The 16,583-nt window shown below is 42.5% G+C and overlaps 1 protein-coding gene across 1 annotated transcript in view; it reads left to right on the top strand.

The window, feature by feature from the left end:
• The first annotated feature begins 2,185 nt into the window (after nt 1–2,185).
• The window catches only part of NT5C2 (5'-nucleotidase, cytosolic II), a 284,978-nt gene continuing 270,580 nt past the window's right edge, over nt 2,186–16,583 (top strand). The window contains exon 1 of the mRNA XM_029610287.1: nt 2,186–2,405. The gene's annotated coding sequence lies outside the window, so the exon portion shown is untranslated. The remainder of the gene's footprint in view (nt 2,406–16,583) is intronic.

Raw genomic sequence — 16,583 nt, 5'->3', positions numbered from 1 at the left:
CTCATTCTCACATGCTGTCTCTCTCTCAAATTCTCTCTCACACATACAGGCTCCCACTTTCGTATGCTGTGGCTTATACACGGCACTCCATGAAGTTAGCATGTGGCACATTTAAAACTAATCGGAGAAAGTTCTTTTTCACTCAACACACAATTAAACTCTGGAATTTGTTGTCAGAGGATGTGGTTAGTGCACTTAGTATAGCTGTGTTTAAAAAAGGATTGGATAATTTCATGGAGGAGAAGTCCATTACCTGCTATTAATTGAGTTGACTTAGAAAATAGCCACTGCTATTACTGGCAGCGGTAACATGGAATAGACTTAGTTTTTGGGTACTTGCCAGGTTCTTATGGCCTGGATTGGCCACTGTTGGAAACAGGATGCTGGGCTTGATGGACCCTTTCACATGCTATCTCTCTCTCATACATACACACTGGTTCTCTTACATGCAGGCTCTCACTCTCACATGCTGTCTCACACACACAGGCTCTCTCACATAAATACATATGCTGTCTCTCTCACACACACACACATACAGACTCACTCTCACTGGCTACCTCACACACACACACTCAGGCAAGCTCCCATTCATTCTCAAACAGATTGAGAGACCCCCAGGCAGGAATCCCATTCATACACATACTTAAGGAAGGCCCTCTCTTTCTTTAGCTGGGAACCTCTCTCACTCCACTGCCACTGTCACTGCACTGCATAGCTGTTGGGGAGCAGCCAGTTGCTGCTACTGGCATTGAAGCCTGTTCTGCTGCCTCCTCTGTGCAGGCCCCAGGATATTAAAAATTTGCAGAGCTAGCACTTCCTTCATGCTGATGTCGTGCATCGTGAGATCATTATAGAGAAAGTGCTACTCTTGTGAGCTTTTAATACTGCGGGGCATCCAAAACTTTGGGGGTCTCGTTTGTGCTTCGGGCCTTGGTGGGGTGAGCTCCACCACGGCCCTACCGGTTTTACTGTGCAGGGGTAGAAAAGTTATGCGTGGCCGCGCACATGTGCAGCTTTGAGGGAACATTGTCTGCCTTCCCCTTTTAAGCAAGAGAGATTTTTGTACATTTTGTTCAGCTTTTGGATTATTTTTTTTCTTATTCTAGGGAACACCCTGTGCTTTGTAGATGGGCAACCCCCTCAATCCTGAAAGCAGGGGCTGAAGGCCTGTGAGCAACCCCTCTAGTCCCTAGAGGAAGCAAGACATGAGACAGCAATACCCAGCGTGAGAGCTTTTGGACAGAAACATTTGGATTTTTCCCACTCCTCTGCACGCTTGGAAGGAGATAAGAGGGCTGTAAGCAGAACTGGAACATCAGGCTTCTCTCCCAGACAGGTCAACCGAGGTTGTAACATCAAGTCTTGTGAGATTCTCAACCCGATCTCCACCCCAAAGGGATCAGGACACAGGCTGTTTCAGACTGAACTTTGGACTCGGGTATGATCTTTTCGTGGCCTGGGGTTTCTCCTTTAGGATTCTCTTATCTATTGGGCTGTTTGAACAGATAAGTAGACTGTGGCAAGCTCCCTCCAAGGAACTACAGAGATGGGGACACCCCCCCCAGCAGAGACTATGTAAATAGTTCAACTGAACAGTTTCATTTGTTGAATGTTTGCCAGATAGTGATTGACCTTTTGGAAATATTCAGTAAATTTGATTAATACCCATTCTGAGTCCAGCCTGTCTGTCCTTGAAGAGAATACAATATGTGAGAGAGACACATCAGGAGAGAGACTCCATCACCTGGGCCACAGACGATTTCCTTTCCCCCTCTCCTCTCACATTTCTTATAGCCCTAGGTCAGCCAACAAACCCGGACAAAGGGTTACAGTGGCACGATTCATTTTCCAGTAACTTGAAACGTTGTTGCAGCAGTACTCATAGGTGCCAGCTCTGTGGGTGCTTGAGCACCTTCAGTGTTGTGTAAACTCACTGTCTAGGAAGGGGGTCATTCGTGTTGAGATTAGCACCCCCCAATCATTTCGAAAAGTTAGCTCTCAAAGCAGTACTGACAGACGAGGTTGTCCAACTGCAATCCCCGCGTGCAGCGTTACTTTCTGGTTTGCAGTCTGTGAATATTTACAAGAGCTTTATTTTGCAGCAGTGGCGGCCCTAGTAACGTTTAGAACCAATTAACATATTTTGATTACCCAGACAAACCAGAGCGGATTTGCTAACCACGAACCAGGAAATAGTGTGGAGGCTACCAATAGAAGTTAACGGACGGAAACCCTGCCATTCTTCCCCCGCATCCACCGGCTTTGCAACCGACGCGGAACTGGGGAGGCTCGCGCGCCTCGGGCCGAGTCCCGTAAAACAGCGACAGACCCTGCGCATGCGTCCTGCTTCGGCTCAGGTTGCGGCAGTTGTGCGGTTTGTTGAGGCCGGAGCGCGCTGTCTGGAGGTGAGCGGCGGCGGTGGTGGGCTTCAGGGGGGCCCCCCGGTGGTATCTCTCCGTCGTCTCGGTATGGGGCGGGTGCGAGCCTTTCACATCTCTACCCCCCCCCCCCCCCCTGGAGGCAGGGGCGGAAGACAGCGAGGCGGACGTGGCGCAGTGGCCCGTGTTTTCCCGTGAGGTTGATATGGGAGGGGGCAGGGGCTCTTCCCCCGCTCCGGGACGTGCCAGTAGCACCGAGAAAGGAGAGCGCGGGAGTTCCCGGCGCCGATGTGCTGTGTGCCAGGGCCGGCTGTAGTTTGCTCTTCGCCTTCCCGGTCTCTGCAGTTGACTGGAGCTCGGCGCCGGCTTCTGTTGCCGTCGGATTATTTATTTATTTTTTGCCCGCCTTTCCAAAAAATTGCTCAAAGCGGGGTGCAACAACCCACTTCTGGAAAGCGAAACTTTGGTAGTTAAAAAGCAAAGGTGAAAAACCATGGGGGGGGGGTCATGGGAGCCTTCTTTCTGTACAGGGGCTAGTTCCACTTTCTTACTCCCTGCTGATCATTGCCGCACTGAGGTCAGCAAGGGCAGAAGAAAAGTGATGGCTGGGCAAGGCTTCTTTCTGAGATCCGAAGGCATCAAAGAGGATGTGACAAGCGATACTGTAAAATCTGGAATGGTAGCAAAGCAGAGAGATGGTGTATTTCTTTGAGTATTGTCACTGCAGGATAGCATAATGTCCTTTTGGTTATATATGTTAATCCTGTAAGTGTCAGGTTTCTGCCAAAATTTCTAAATTGCTTAAATGGGCAACAGTTGCCGGAATGAAAAGCAGACGAGTTCAATCATGGGCTCATTTTAGGCACATTTTTTGCAGTGATTATAGCATAAGAACAAACTCCTGCTGAGCAGCCACCTAATTAAAGCTTAAAAACGACCATCTGCAGAAGCTTTCTACCGATAACCGTTCTGTAAAAACTTGTATAGCATCTTTGAAGCAAACAGACTCCTGGGGTGCTTTATGGTTGTATTTCAGATACATGTATTCTCAGCTAGCTTTGGTCTGGAAAGTCTGGTAACCATTTGTACTTAGATACCATACAGCATACAATCAAAGGGGAGAGGAAAGATGAAAATGTTGTTAAATGTTGACAGCTGGGTGAATAGACAGACCGAGATAAAAGTGCCCTGGCAAAGGTCTTTCACCTACCCAGTCAAGGAAAGAGCAGGAAATCAGGAAGTTTTAAACCAGATTCTTGTACTTTGGTGATTTTAATACCGTCTATCTTTGGGCTTTTAAAAAAAAATTTGATTTTCACTGCATATATTAGTTTCATTTCATATTACTGTAAATCTGTATAACAAAATATCAAACAATCATCCTACATACTTGTTTCTCCTATTCCCAACTTTGAAAAGTACTGCATAAAATAGGTACAAGAGAAATTTATTCAGTAAAGAGTGATCATGTTTGTAGGCCTGTTAGACTAAAAGGTTATAACCTTATTCATTGGGGTCTTGGCTATTTTTGTGTGAACAATTGTGTTGGGGGGGGGAATCCTAATTTGTATGCAAATCAGCAGTTTATGTAAAATAGCTCAGCTAATATTCACTAAACTGATTTATATTAGTTTACCATAAATTTATCAAAGATGTTGAACAAAATATTTTCCCCATTTTGAGGTTGGGGGTTAAAGGATCTGTTCTAGATATCTTATCTTTTCGTTTGGGGTGGAGGTGTGGGAAGGATTATGTAATCTGGCAATGTGTTTCCAATAATTCCCAGCATTCACTGCAAATCACGGATTATGGCAGTGCTCAACCCCACTACACTTGCCTGTACTGTGTCTTTTTTTCCAAACATGACATTGTAATAATTTCCCTTAAAATACAGATTACAATATTTTGACACTGTATAAGAGAATATTTTTTAATACATAATCATAGTTTAAGTGGGCATGATTCTTATTTTTTGTTATCATGTTCCAGAAGAAATGTCAGGAAGCCATATCTACACATACAGAGTATAGATAGGACTTCATTATTAAATGCTACTTGCAGCTTTTTTTCTTACCAGCAGAATAAACTAGATATCATAAGTCATTTTAGTCACATCATGCTTAGAATAAAGGTTTAGATGCCATAAATTGGTCATACTTAGTCTTACTTGGACATACTTAATATTAGTGAGCATTGTGAAAACGTGGCATATTTAATCCACCACAAGTATGGGGAGCTAGATATCATATTGGACCAAATTTATCACTCTATAGTGAATAGACTTCAAAATGTGTGAAGTACTGCATAGCTACAGTCTGGCACTGGATTTATGCCTATGTTGTCTTCAATTTTTTTCTATTGTCCACACAATTAAAAAATATAAATGGAGGAACTAAAATATTCAAAATATATGTATTCTACATAAATATGCAGTATTTTATTTTCTCATCTGCTGTGTTATTACTTGCTGTTTGCATGTTTTGAGTTCTTGTGTCCTAGAAATTTTCAGGGTCAACGTCATAATTTTTCCTTAGCAGTGCTGGACTGTGGTTCTCGGTTGACAAACAGGGCTGAATTAGCCATGACACATGGGTGATGTCATCTTATGACATTGAACAGACCCATCTCTTAGAGCTCAGTAAAACTTTACTGAGCATGTATGGTAGTTCCTGCACATGCGCTATTTCATGCACCCCTCAATTTGATTTTTGTCTGAGCCTCCACATGGATGTGTGACCCCTCGCTCTCATAACTTTTTGCGTTATATTTTTGGTCTGCCTTCTTGCAGTTAGAATATATTTTTTTTTACCTTACTGCCTAAGTAGCACCTCAACAACACTTAGTCTTGAGGGAATTCTGTGCAGCACAGAATTCCCCCCCCCCCCCCCCCCCGGCCTTGGTGCGTCATTTGCAGCGAAGATGAAGGCCCCCAGCGTGCCTCGGGACGCACTCCACTCGCGGCAAAGATGAAGGCCCTGGTGAGCATGAATGTATGTAGAGAGGTGTGTGAGGAGGGGGAGGGAGTGTGGAGAAGGGGGAGGAGAGGATGATGGGAGGGGGTGAGAGACCAGGGAGGGCAAGCGGGGGAGGGGGGGTGAGAGAGAGCAGGTGGGTGTTTGAGTGTGGGTGCCAGAGAGAGAGCCTATATGAGGAGATTGTGAAGGAACGTGTATGTAAAAGAGATTGGGAGCTGGTGTGTATGAAAAAGGGGTCCTGTGTATGTGAGGGTCCTAGCCTGTGTGAAGGGATTGTGTATGTGTGAGAGAGAGACATAGGTAGTCTGTGTGAGGGTGTATGCGTGGGAGAGAAAGGGAGCTCGTGAGAGTATGCATGCAAGAGAGAGGGACCCTGTTTGAGGTGTGTGTATGTGCACTAGAGAAAGGGAGCATGTGTGTGTGAGAGAGGGAGGGACAGAGGGAGCCTGTGTGAGGGGCAGTACTGAGAATGGGGTCAAACTCTGGAGTGGAAATACAGTGGAAGGGGTTGAGCCTAGAGATGGAGGGGAGAGATACTGGCAAGTGGAGGAGTTGGGGCCTGAGAGGGCAAAGTGGCCAGGGGAATAGGAAGAGTGAGTGGAAGGGACACTTACCTTGAATTTATAGGGAAATTCTGCTCAAAATATTTAAAATTCTGCATCTTTAAGTAATAACTGTTTTCTGTATTAATTTAAAATGTAATTACTTAAGGATAATACTATCTAAATACGTTAGATTATTAGATTTTTTCAAGAAACTTTAAACAGTACTGATTCATAAATCATTCAATATATGCATGAGTAAGTGACTTTCATACCATCCCGCAAGCTTACTGGCAAATCTGCTCTCAAGCCGCATTAGGGATCATCTTTAATCATCAGTCACTATTTTGCCCATGTGTTTGCGTTTTGTTTGTTTTACTTTTTTTTCTCTTTTTCTTTTTTAAATAAAAAATTTTTGCAGAGATACTTCCCTTTCAAAGATATCCATGGAGGGTGCTACCCTTCCAAGTAGTTTTAGATGCAGTCCAGAGTACAGTTCGACGTGCACATTTCGCGTCCTGTGCTGCTTCAGGAACCTGTCTGGCTGTATTAACTTATGCCAAAACGAATACAGCCAGACAGCCTGTCTTTTTTCCTGGCTGAATAGGGCATTTAAAACTACACAGATCGAGGAAAACAATCTAGGGCAAAAACACCATGTTTCTTGTGCTATCAACAGCCTCCAAAGGGAGGCTTCAAGGAGTCAAAGGAGGAGAGCGGTTTATTTATTTATTTATTATTTTTATATACCGATGTTCCTGTATAATATACATATCGCACCGGTTTACAGGGAACTAAAACTAACGCCTCTAGGGCGACTTACAATGAAACAAAAATAACAATAAGGAACTAGGACAGCCTCTTGGGCAGCTTACAATGAAACAAAATAATAATAAGAACTTTAAAATTTTTTACATTTATTTAAGGAGAAAGATTTAAGAATTTAAGGAGAAAGATCGAAAGTCCAAAATTATAACAAATTGTAACAATATTGTACCAAAGTTGTAACAAAGCCGCGAGCCGCAAAAGAACAGATTTTATAGTCCCTTTCAGCTGACGTCACAGTGAAGGTTCCCGGCTGTAACCACCGTCTGGGCCATCAAGGCCTGTCGCACCCCCGGTAAAGCCTCCGGGCCCGCTCTCTCACTTCTTCTCCTATTCCACCTCCAGAGCCTTCCTAAATTTTAATTAACTCATTTCACAACGCAGCTGCAATAGTAGAATGTTCCAGAAACTAGGGGCCAGCCAAGAGAATCAGACCTCCCATGTTCTTTCTAGCTGGATTTGTTAGGGAGATGAGAGAGCTAGAAGCTTGTGCTGTTATAATCGAAGAGAGCGTGAAGGACAGTGAGGAACTATCAAGCATGTGAGATGAGTTCCAAAATTAAAGGCTTTAAAAATTAAACACCCTAGTTTGAACTGTGTGGGGAAGGTTCCAGGAAGCTGGTAAACTCTGCATTGGTTTTCATAACTTGGCGGTCTGCCGAGGGGTTTTTTTAAGTAAAAAAAAAAGTACAGAAAAGCAGTTTTTTCTGCTTTTCTGTACTTCTTTTACATGCGCTCAGCTATTAACGCTTGCTCATTTTTTTTTGAATGCGGATTGAACAAGTAATAACCTCATTCACATGCATTTGCATGTGATGAGCGCTATTGCATTCACTCCGCGTCGGATGCACGTTAAATAGGCGCTAATCCCCTATTGCGAGTTAGAAATGGCATTCCTGCGGGAAGACACCCCTACAAGAGCTTGTTCCCTGCTTTATAAAGCATTTGTGCATTTTGCTTTTTGAAAAATTTAAAAAATATCTTGTGAAGGTGGATGATTGATTAGTCCGGGCGATCTTAGCACTTTTTGTGCATGACATGCCGTCAGGCTTGCTGACACCTTATTTTCATTTTGTTGTAAATAATTTTTTTTGAGTTCATCTGTTTTGTTATTGATCCCTTCTTTTCTAGACAACATCTGAAAACATGCCATTCTAAACTTAAAGTTGACTATTTGCAGAGAATGCAAATCTCAAGCCTAATCTCAAAATCTTGATTACTATTGTCCCAATTTAATCTCCAAGCTGATTATCTATAATTGTAATGTACAAATGGGCTGACCCTTAGTGGACCAGATTCTGTAATAGGAGGTGAAATTCTTCTAAGCACCAAGGAAGAGCAGGATGTGGGAGTGATTATCTGAAGATCTTAAGGTGGACAAACAGGTGGATAAAACGACGGTAAAAGCCAGAAAGATGTTTGGCTGCATAGGAAGAGGAAGGGTCAGAAAAAGGGAGGTAACATTGCCCCTGGTGAGACCTCACTTGGAATACTGTCTACAGTTCTGGGGACTGCACATTCAAATGGATATAAACAAAATGGAGTCTGTCCAGAGGGTGGCTACTAAAATGGTCAGTGGTCTTCGCTCTGAAGCATATGGGAATAGACTTAAAGATCTAAACATGTATACCCTAGAGGAAAGACAAGATAGGAGAGAGATATGAGAGAGACATTCAAATATTTCAAAGGTTTCTATGCACAGGAGGTGAGCCTTTTTCAATGAAAAGGAGGTTTTGGAGGTTCTGGCACGAGAGGTCATGAGATGAGGGTGAAAGGGGGGGGGGGGGTAGAATCAGAAGTAATCTTAGGAAATATGTTTGCAGAGAGGGTTGTAAATACATGGAACAGCCTCTCAGGGGAGGAGGTGGAGACAAAACAGTATCTGAATTCAAGAAAGCATGAGATAAATACAGGGGATCTCTAAAGAAGTGATGAGAATTTTATAATGCTAAATTAATTGGACAGATGGGCAGACTGTATGGGCCATATGGTCTTTTTCTGCCGTCATGTTTCTAACTATTCTACCATATTAAGCAAGGCAAGAAATCCTGTATACTGCGTCACAGAATACATCTCAAGGTTCATTGTCATTCACAAATAGGACAGTCTAAAAGAACTACCTACGTTGTCTCCTTGTAAAAAATTTTATTTAAAATATTTATTTTCCGCTTATGGAGGACCTGCCTTAGAAAGTGGATTAAAGAAAACGCAAATACAAAATAAATACTAGTTCAAAAAATGCCAAATAATAAAATAGTACAATCGTCATTCAGTTCTGTCATGTCATATTCTGATGATGAATTGCCCACTGGTTTTGCATTGGACTCCTCCCACAAGTACAACTCTGTCGGAGGACACAGTTGGTGCAAAGGTTTAGGAACCCTATGTCATATTGTATATTTCAGTGATCTCCAACGAATGGAAACTGACACAACCTCTACATGGTACTGTACAGAATTAATATACTATTTTGTGGATCAGTCAAATGGGAATTCTAGTGGAAACATTCTTTTCTGCTACGCTTTGCATTTGACTGATTCACAGATTAGTATATTAACCAATAAATCCACATCTAACTTTCTTTTTTTGAGAGTCATGTACAAAGTAAAATATAAAATCTTTCTTTAATTTTTAATGCCAAATTACTACTTTATTTGCTGATTTTAACAGATTGAAAAAAAAAAAAAGAATATGGCATACACAAAAGTTTGGACACCTTTTCAGTCAGTACTTTGTAATTCCTTCTTTGGCAGGAATACATTTCCAGCTGTTTACTGTAGCCAGCCAAGGGTCTTTCTGTTGCTTTCGGAATTATTTTTCCCAATTTCTTGCAGAACTCTTCTAGCTCAGAAGTTTTCTTAGATCTTGCAAATGCTGGATGGTTGAATCCAAACCTGAATATTGAAAATTTGTGGGGAAAGACTGTGTGAAGGCCATTCCAAAACCTTCATCTTTCTTTCCTATAGGTGCTGGAATGGGTGGGCTGTAGGGGCCATGGCCACACCAAAATTTGCCAACAGGGCAGTACCTTAGCTAGCCCATGGCCATGGCCATAGGTGCTTAACCTGAAGGGTTCAGAGCCTCAACTCTACAGCCACCACAGAAATCATGATGCTCTGTTTCAGAGAGAGCTTCCCTCACTTTTGGCTTCTCATTTTCTCCCAGGACTGGTGCTGAGCGTCAGTGTAATGCTTTCAGCAGGTGCAAACAGAGGGTCCGTGCCTGCTGAAAGCGTGATAGAAGCGAACCACCCATAGACTGAAGAGGCAGGCAGTGAGGCAGCTACTGCTGTAGGAGGATGTCAATCCTGTTGTTCTTAACTTTTATTTCTGTGCGTTCAAGTGGACTAACGCAGCAGCCACACTGTGTTTTTCTTTTTCTACAAAACTGAGAGCAGAAAAGGAACAGCAGCTTTAGCCCCAGTGATAGATATAGATATATATATATATGAGAGAGATATAGCAATAGCTTTTTAAGTAACTAATACATTTAACTTAACACATCAAGATTAGTCCAGCAAAAAGAGAGAGAGATCTCTAATTTATTGTTGTTGTGTTGTACCTAGGTTGAGGGCACACTTTTTTTTTTTCACTTGGCTATAGGTGCCAAATTGCCTGGTTATGGCTCTGGGCAGGCCCAACTAGTACTGTATTATTGCAATCCAGGTCACCACCTCGGAGTGAGTGCCGAGGTGGTGACCTGGATTGCAAATTGGTTGACAGACAGAAGACAATGTGTGATGGTAAATGGAACCTTCTCTGAAGAGAGAGCGGTTTTAAGTGGTGTACCGCAAGGATCGGTGTTGGGACCAGTCCTGTTCAATATCTTTGTGAGCGACATTGCGGACGGGATAGAAGGTAAGGTTTGTCTTTTTGCGGATGACACAAAGATCTGCAACAGAGTGGACACGCCGGAAGGAGTGGAGAGAATGAGACGAGATCTAAGGAAACTGGAAGATTGGTCGAAGATATGGCAGCTGAGATTCAATGCCAAGAAGTGCAAAGTCATGCATATGGGGAGTGGAAATCCGAATGAACTGTATTCGATGGGCGGGGATAGGCTGATGTGCACGGAGCAGGAGAGGGACCTTGGGGTGATGGTGTCTAATGATCTGAAATCGGCGAAACAATGCGACAAGGCGATAGCAAAAGCCAGAAGAATGCTGGGCTGCATAGAAAGAGGAATATCGAGTAAGAAAAGGGAAGTAATTATTCCCTTGTACAGGTCCTTGGTGAGGCCTCACCTGGAGTACTGTGTTCAGTTCTGGAGACCGTATCTTCAAAAAGACAAAGACAAGATGGAGGCGGTACAGAGAAGGGCTACCAGGAAGGTGGAGGATCTTCATCGGATGACGTACAAGGAGAGATTGAAGAATCTAAATATGTACACCCTGGAGGAAAGGAGGAGCAGAGGTGACATGATACAGACTTTCAGATACTTGAAAGGTGTTAATGATCAAAAGACAACGACAAACCTTTTCCGTAGGAAAAAAATCACCAGAACCAGGGGTCACGATTTGAAGCTCCAGGGAGGAAGATTCAGAACCAACGTCAGGAAGTATTTCTTCACGGAGAGGGTGGTGGATGCCTGGAATGCCCTTCCTGAGGATGTGGTGAAGACCAGAACTGTGAAGGACTTCAAAGGGGCGTGGGATAAACACTGTGGATCCATAAAGTCAAGAGGCCGCCAATGAAGAGTGGGTGACTCGCCAGAATGAGGGCTACTGCCTGGAGTCAATACCCTTATTAAATAAACATACACATGCTTACTGTGACTCCAACATCGCTCTAAGCTTCAACAGCAAGAGGAAATGTGGAAAAAAGGATTCACACTCACAAAGAGGGGAGTAGCTGGCTTGTTACGGCGGTTACTACCCCAAATCAAATAAGTCTGATACTTCACTTTCAATGCATATACAGCATAGTTCTCTGATTCAACGGCAGGGGAGAAGAAAAACCAATACTTCACACATCCAGCAGAGCTCTCTGCTTCAACGGCAGGGGAGAAAATGAGGGTTCGCACTCACAAAACGGGGAGTAGCTGGCTTGTTACGGCGGTTACTACCCCAAACCAAATGTGCCTGATACTTCACTTTCGATGCACATCCAGCATGGCTCTCTGCTTCAACAGCATGGGAGAAGACTGATACTTCACGCGTATCCAGCATAGCTCCCTGCTTCAACGGCAGGGGAGAAGAAAAACAACCAATAAGGGCTGTATAACATAGGCTGGGTAAAACAAATAAGCATGGGTGTAGCTTGCTTATTGCGGCGGCTACTACCCCGAACTAATCAAGCTAGATATTTCACTTGGATGCAGCTCCATCACTGCTCTCTACATTAAAACTGGGGGTGGAAGGGAAATAGAACCAAGAGCTAAGAGAAACAGATAAATATGAGAGAAAAAATGTGTGAAGCTTGCTGGGCAGACTGGATGGGCCATTTGGTCTTCTTCTGCCGTCATTTCTATGTTTCTATGTTTCTATATGTTGGGGCCACAGAGCCTTTGTTGTTTTTCTTGGGGGCAAACTTCTCTTCCTTGCCCCCTAATACTTTCCTCTTTCTCTCCTGCCTTCCCTTCAGCCTCATCTTCCTTTCCTTCAGCACCCTACCTCATCCCACCCCTCTCATTCTTGCTGTCTCCTGCACACCCCCTTCAGCACCCCATATCCCTCCCCTCTCCATTCCCTTTTGCTCTTGTCCCATTTCCCCACCCTTCTCTTTGGCCTCTTTTTCTTCTCCCACTCCTGTTTTTTTTTTCTCTCTCCTGCTATCACCCCACACCACCTCTACCCTCCTCCCAAAAGAAAAATGACAAATGCTTGGTATGGTATGTTGTGGCTACTGAGATTTTTGTGTTTTTTTGTGGGGGATGTTATGTAACAGCCTTCACTTTCCCCACATGAACAATGACTGGGACCCAGCTTAGATTAGGAGGAAATGCATGTCTATTTCTAGTGCTCTAGTGTTGCATCGCATGCAGACTCTGACTTCTTGAGATTATCATTTTAATTTTTATCTGCATGTTTGTTTCTAATTTGTGATTGCTTATTTTGTATTTAAGGGTCATTTTGCATGTGTGATTAAGGTGAAATGTTCTGCTGGCATGTAGTTTCTGTGAGGGATCTGTAGCAGTCATGTTCGAGTTTTCCCAACAGTTGTTTTGTTCTAGGTCTGGTGTAATATTTGCAGTGCTGTCTAATTATAGGTAGAGTTGCTGCTTTTGGAGTCTTGTGATTTAGTGCTACATATGTACTGAGTATGTATTTTTTCCAGGATTTTGTATTATTTCACAATGTGCCTGGTAGTGGAGGAAATTTGTGTTTGTTACTTAAATGATGCCAGAATTTTTTTGTATGAAGAGGTATAGTTGAAAAAACAAGATGTAAAGTGTGTAATGAAGATGAGTGATCCAGCTTGTTCCAATGATGTGAAAATTCAGTTTTTTTTTGTTTTGGTTTTTAATTCATGCAGATTTATTCAACATCCAAATGGTAACATGTATTTGTAGTATATGTGCAGTAATGGTCAAGGCTCAGTCCCCCACCAAGGGGGACATTACTTTCCCTCACCCCCCCCCCCTCTTTTCTGTAAAAATTCAACATACATCACATCCCCCTGTCTCACCCCCTCCCCCAGCCAATCCCATTGCTTGCGATCTTATCTGCATCCAACCTGTCTTACCTAATCCCTCCCACCTCCTAGTATAAATGTTTCTAACATACAACCCACTCATTTTTACCTTCGCACATGTATTATAGTTAGTTTCTTGTAAACAGTTCTTAGTTTAATGTAAAACCGTTCTAAGCTATATTGTAAATACAACCATTCCTAAGCCATGACTTCTATATGTTTACCACCATCCTTACATTAGCACTTGTAATATAGTTAGTGTCCTGTTAAATGTTCTAAGTTATACTGTAAAAATAAGCAGCTCCTGTCTTATTTACTGTTCAGTTGTTATGTGAACTGGTATACAAAAATAAATAAAAGGCTGCATCAGGAGGGATAGGTTAAACCATTATTGCACATATACTTCGAATATACCTGTTACCATTTGGATGTTGAATAAATCTGCATGATTTAAAAGAAAAACTGTGACTCTTCACATCATTAGAACGAGCCGGAGTGCTCAGCTTCATTAGACACACGCCTTTGTCTTAGTGTATGTTTACCTCCAAGTAAGGAGTGGAGAAAGGCATAGGGGAAAACAACTTGCTGTGCCCCCATTGTTAGGACTGTGTGTATGTGTGGGGGGGTGGGGAGGGTCTATAGACACGGAGAACATATTTACAGAACTGGAGGTACATGATTTATATTGAGTTTATCTTGCACATACAATGACAAGAATGAACCTCTCAACTCAGGTTATAGTATGTTGGGTATGATCTCAAGTCTCTCGAATTTACTTCTAGTGCTCTTCTTAAATACTTGCATTGTGCCAAATGGCGTGTTTTTTTTTTAAGGTGGTTACAGTGTTATATATGCAGGCAACATATTGAAGTGAGTTTGAGCATTACTTACCTGATTAAAAATTTCCAAACAATTAAGATTTTGTATTTTTAGGCCTCTTGGTACTTGATGATCTTCTCTCTTTCCAAACATAGTACAGACATTTCTATTAGTAATGCTGTTTTTGTCATTTTCTGCTTTACCATTATGTCTGGTTTTCTAGCATCAAGCATTTAATTGGTCTGGGAATGAATAATTATACTCTGATTTATGCAAAGAATGTATGTTAAGACAGAATGACTAAATGTAAAGTAAAAACATTGGCAGTGGGAGCATGAGCAGAGCTTGGTTGGCCCCCTCCCCCCAACCAAAAAGGCATTTTGCTGCCCCTGTCCTTTCCTTTAACTACTTCAAGGTTGGTTTTTGAAATATCTTTTGGATTGTTTTCTTGCTAAAAAAATATCCAACCCCTTTGCTTTTAGTCTGCGCTTGGGTACTTTCTGTGTGTCTGGTCTAGCAGGATAATGATGAGAAATTTGTCTTGTTACAGTTACTAATGTGGTTAGCAGGAAGTCTTTGTGGGATATAGACACCGGAGAGATCAGCCAGTGGTACTATAACATTTATTATAACTCTGGGTATATAAATAAATCACAAAATTAGAACCTAGAGTAAGCCAACTCTACACAAAAGTCTTTCCATACCTGGCTACCAAAATGAAAAAGTGCGTCTAAACTTTTGTACACAACTGTTATATCTTGATTTTATTAAAAAATTGCAAGAACATTTTTTACCTTTTCAGGAGGAGGCAAAACCTAGAGAAGATATGTTTGATATGCCAAAATATATTCAAGCGTCAAAACAAGTAGTGGCTATTCTTGTTCATAGATTACTCTGTGAATTCCAAACCAGTATGTGGCAGGTGCCCTTGTCTGCAGTAGCAAGAAAGTTGGATCTCAAATACAAAGTTCAACCTTGTCCTGGTCATCAAAATGTACTACTATCATGAATTTGTATTAGGGGAATCTGCTTTCAAAAAAGTAAAGTTTAAAACTCATTCAGGTTAACATCCAGGATAGCTTACTTATTCATGAAGGGGTAGATTTTAAAAGATTGCGGGCGTGCGTCCATGTGCGCACGCTACCCGGCGCTCGCACATGGATGCCTGATTTTATAACATGCGCATGTTATAAAATCGGGGGTTGGCACGCGCAAGGGGTGCACAGTTGTGCAACTTGTGCGCACCGATGCTTGTGGCCTTCCCCTGTTCCCTCTCAGGCCGCTCCGATTTCGGAGCAGCCTTGGAAGGAACTCCCCAACCCCCTAACCTAACCTCCCTTGCCCTATCCTAAACCTTTATTTTACTTGTTGCACGTGATCCTCCAACACAGCGGCAAATGGCCACTGTGCTGGAAGCCTCTGGCCCCGGGACATACGCGCATTCCGGGGCTTTACGTACGTCGCCTGGCCTTTCTAAAATAGGCCCAGCACGCATAGGCTTTTTAAAATCTACCCCTAATGATTTAGAAAGGGGGAACAACAAGTGAGGTGATATTTGCAGATGACACAAATATCCAGGGTAGTTAAAACAGGCAGAGTGTGAGGAACTACAGATGGACCTTGTGAGACTGGAGAACTGAGCATGTAAATGGCAGATGAAATTTAATATGAACATGTGCAAAGTGATGCACTTGGGAAAAATAACTATGATGGGTTTCGCATTAGGAATTACCAGAAAAAAGATATAGTTGTTGACAGTACGTTGAAATCCTCAGCTCGATATGTGGTTGCAGCCAAAAAAGCAAACACAATGCTAGGAATTGAGAGAATAAAACTGAGAACTATCTCTCCTACTACAAATATGGTGGAAACAATCCCAATGCTACAAAGGAACATAGGATTCTACTCTAAATATTTTCTCATTCCAAAGAAAACTGGTAGTCTCCACCCTATCTTGAAATAGCAATGAACTCTCTTTAGGGACAATCCTCCCTTAACTGGCGATAGATGGGCTAACCATTCTAGACCTCAAGGATGCCTACAGATATCCTAATTCACAAAAGTCAAAGAATTTCTGCATTTCATTGTAGCCATCGATCATTACCAATATTGAGTTTTCCCTTTTGACCTCTCCACAATGCTCAGGATGTTTACAAAATGACTAACTGTGGCTGCTGTTCATCTAAGGAAGAGCAATGTGTTAATTTTTCCATATTTAGATGATTGCTTCAAATGTAGCTATAGTCAAGAAGCTCATTCCTCCACACATCATATGATGCATACCCTCTAAAAACCCTAGGATTCATCATCATCAATTACCCCAAAATCTAATTTGAAACTGGCTTGTATAATAGACTTCATAGGAGCCTGCCTTAATACCACATAAGGAAAGGTGTTTCTCCCTCTGCAGCT

This window comes from Rhinatrema bivittatum, chromosome 7 (genome assembly GCF_901001135.1).
Source record: "Rhinatrema bivittatum chromosome 7, aRhiBiv1.1, whole genome shotgun sequence".
Taxonomy (NCBI): Eukaryota; Metazoa; Chordata; class Amphibia; order Gymnophiona; family Rhinatrematidae; genus Rhinatrema; species Rhinatrema bivittatum.
The sequence above is the reverse complement of the archived record's forward strand: the minus strand, read 5'-3'. Positions and strand labels throughout refer to the sequence as shown.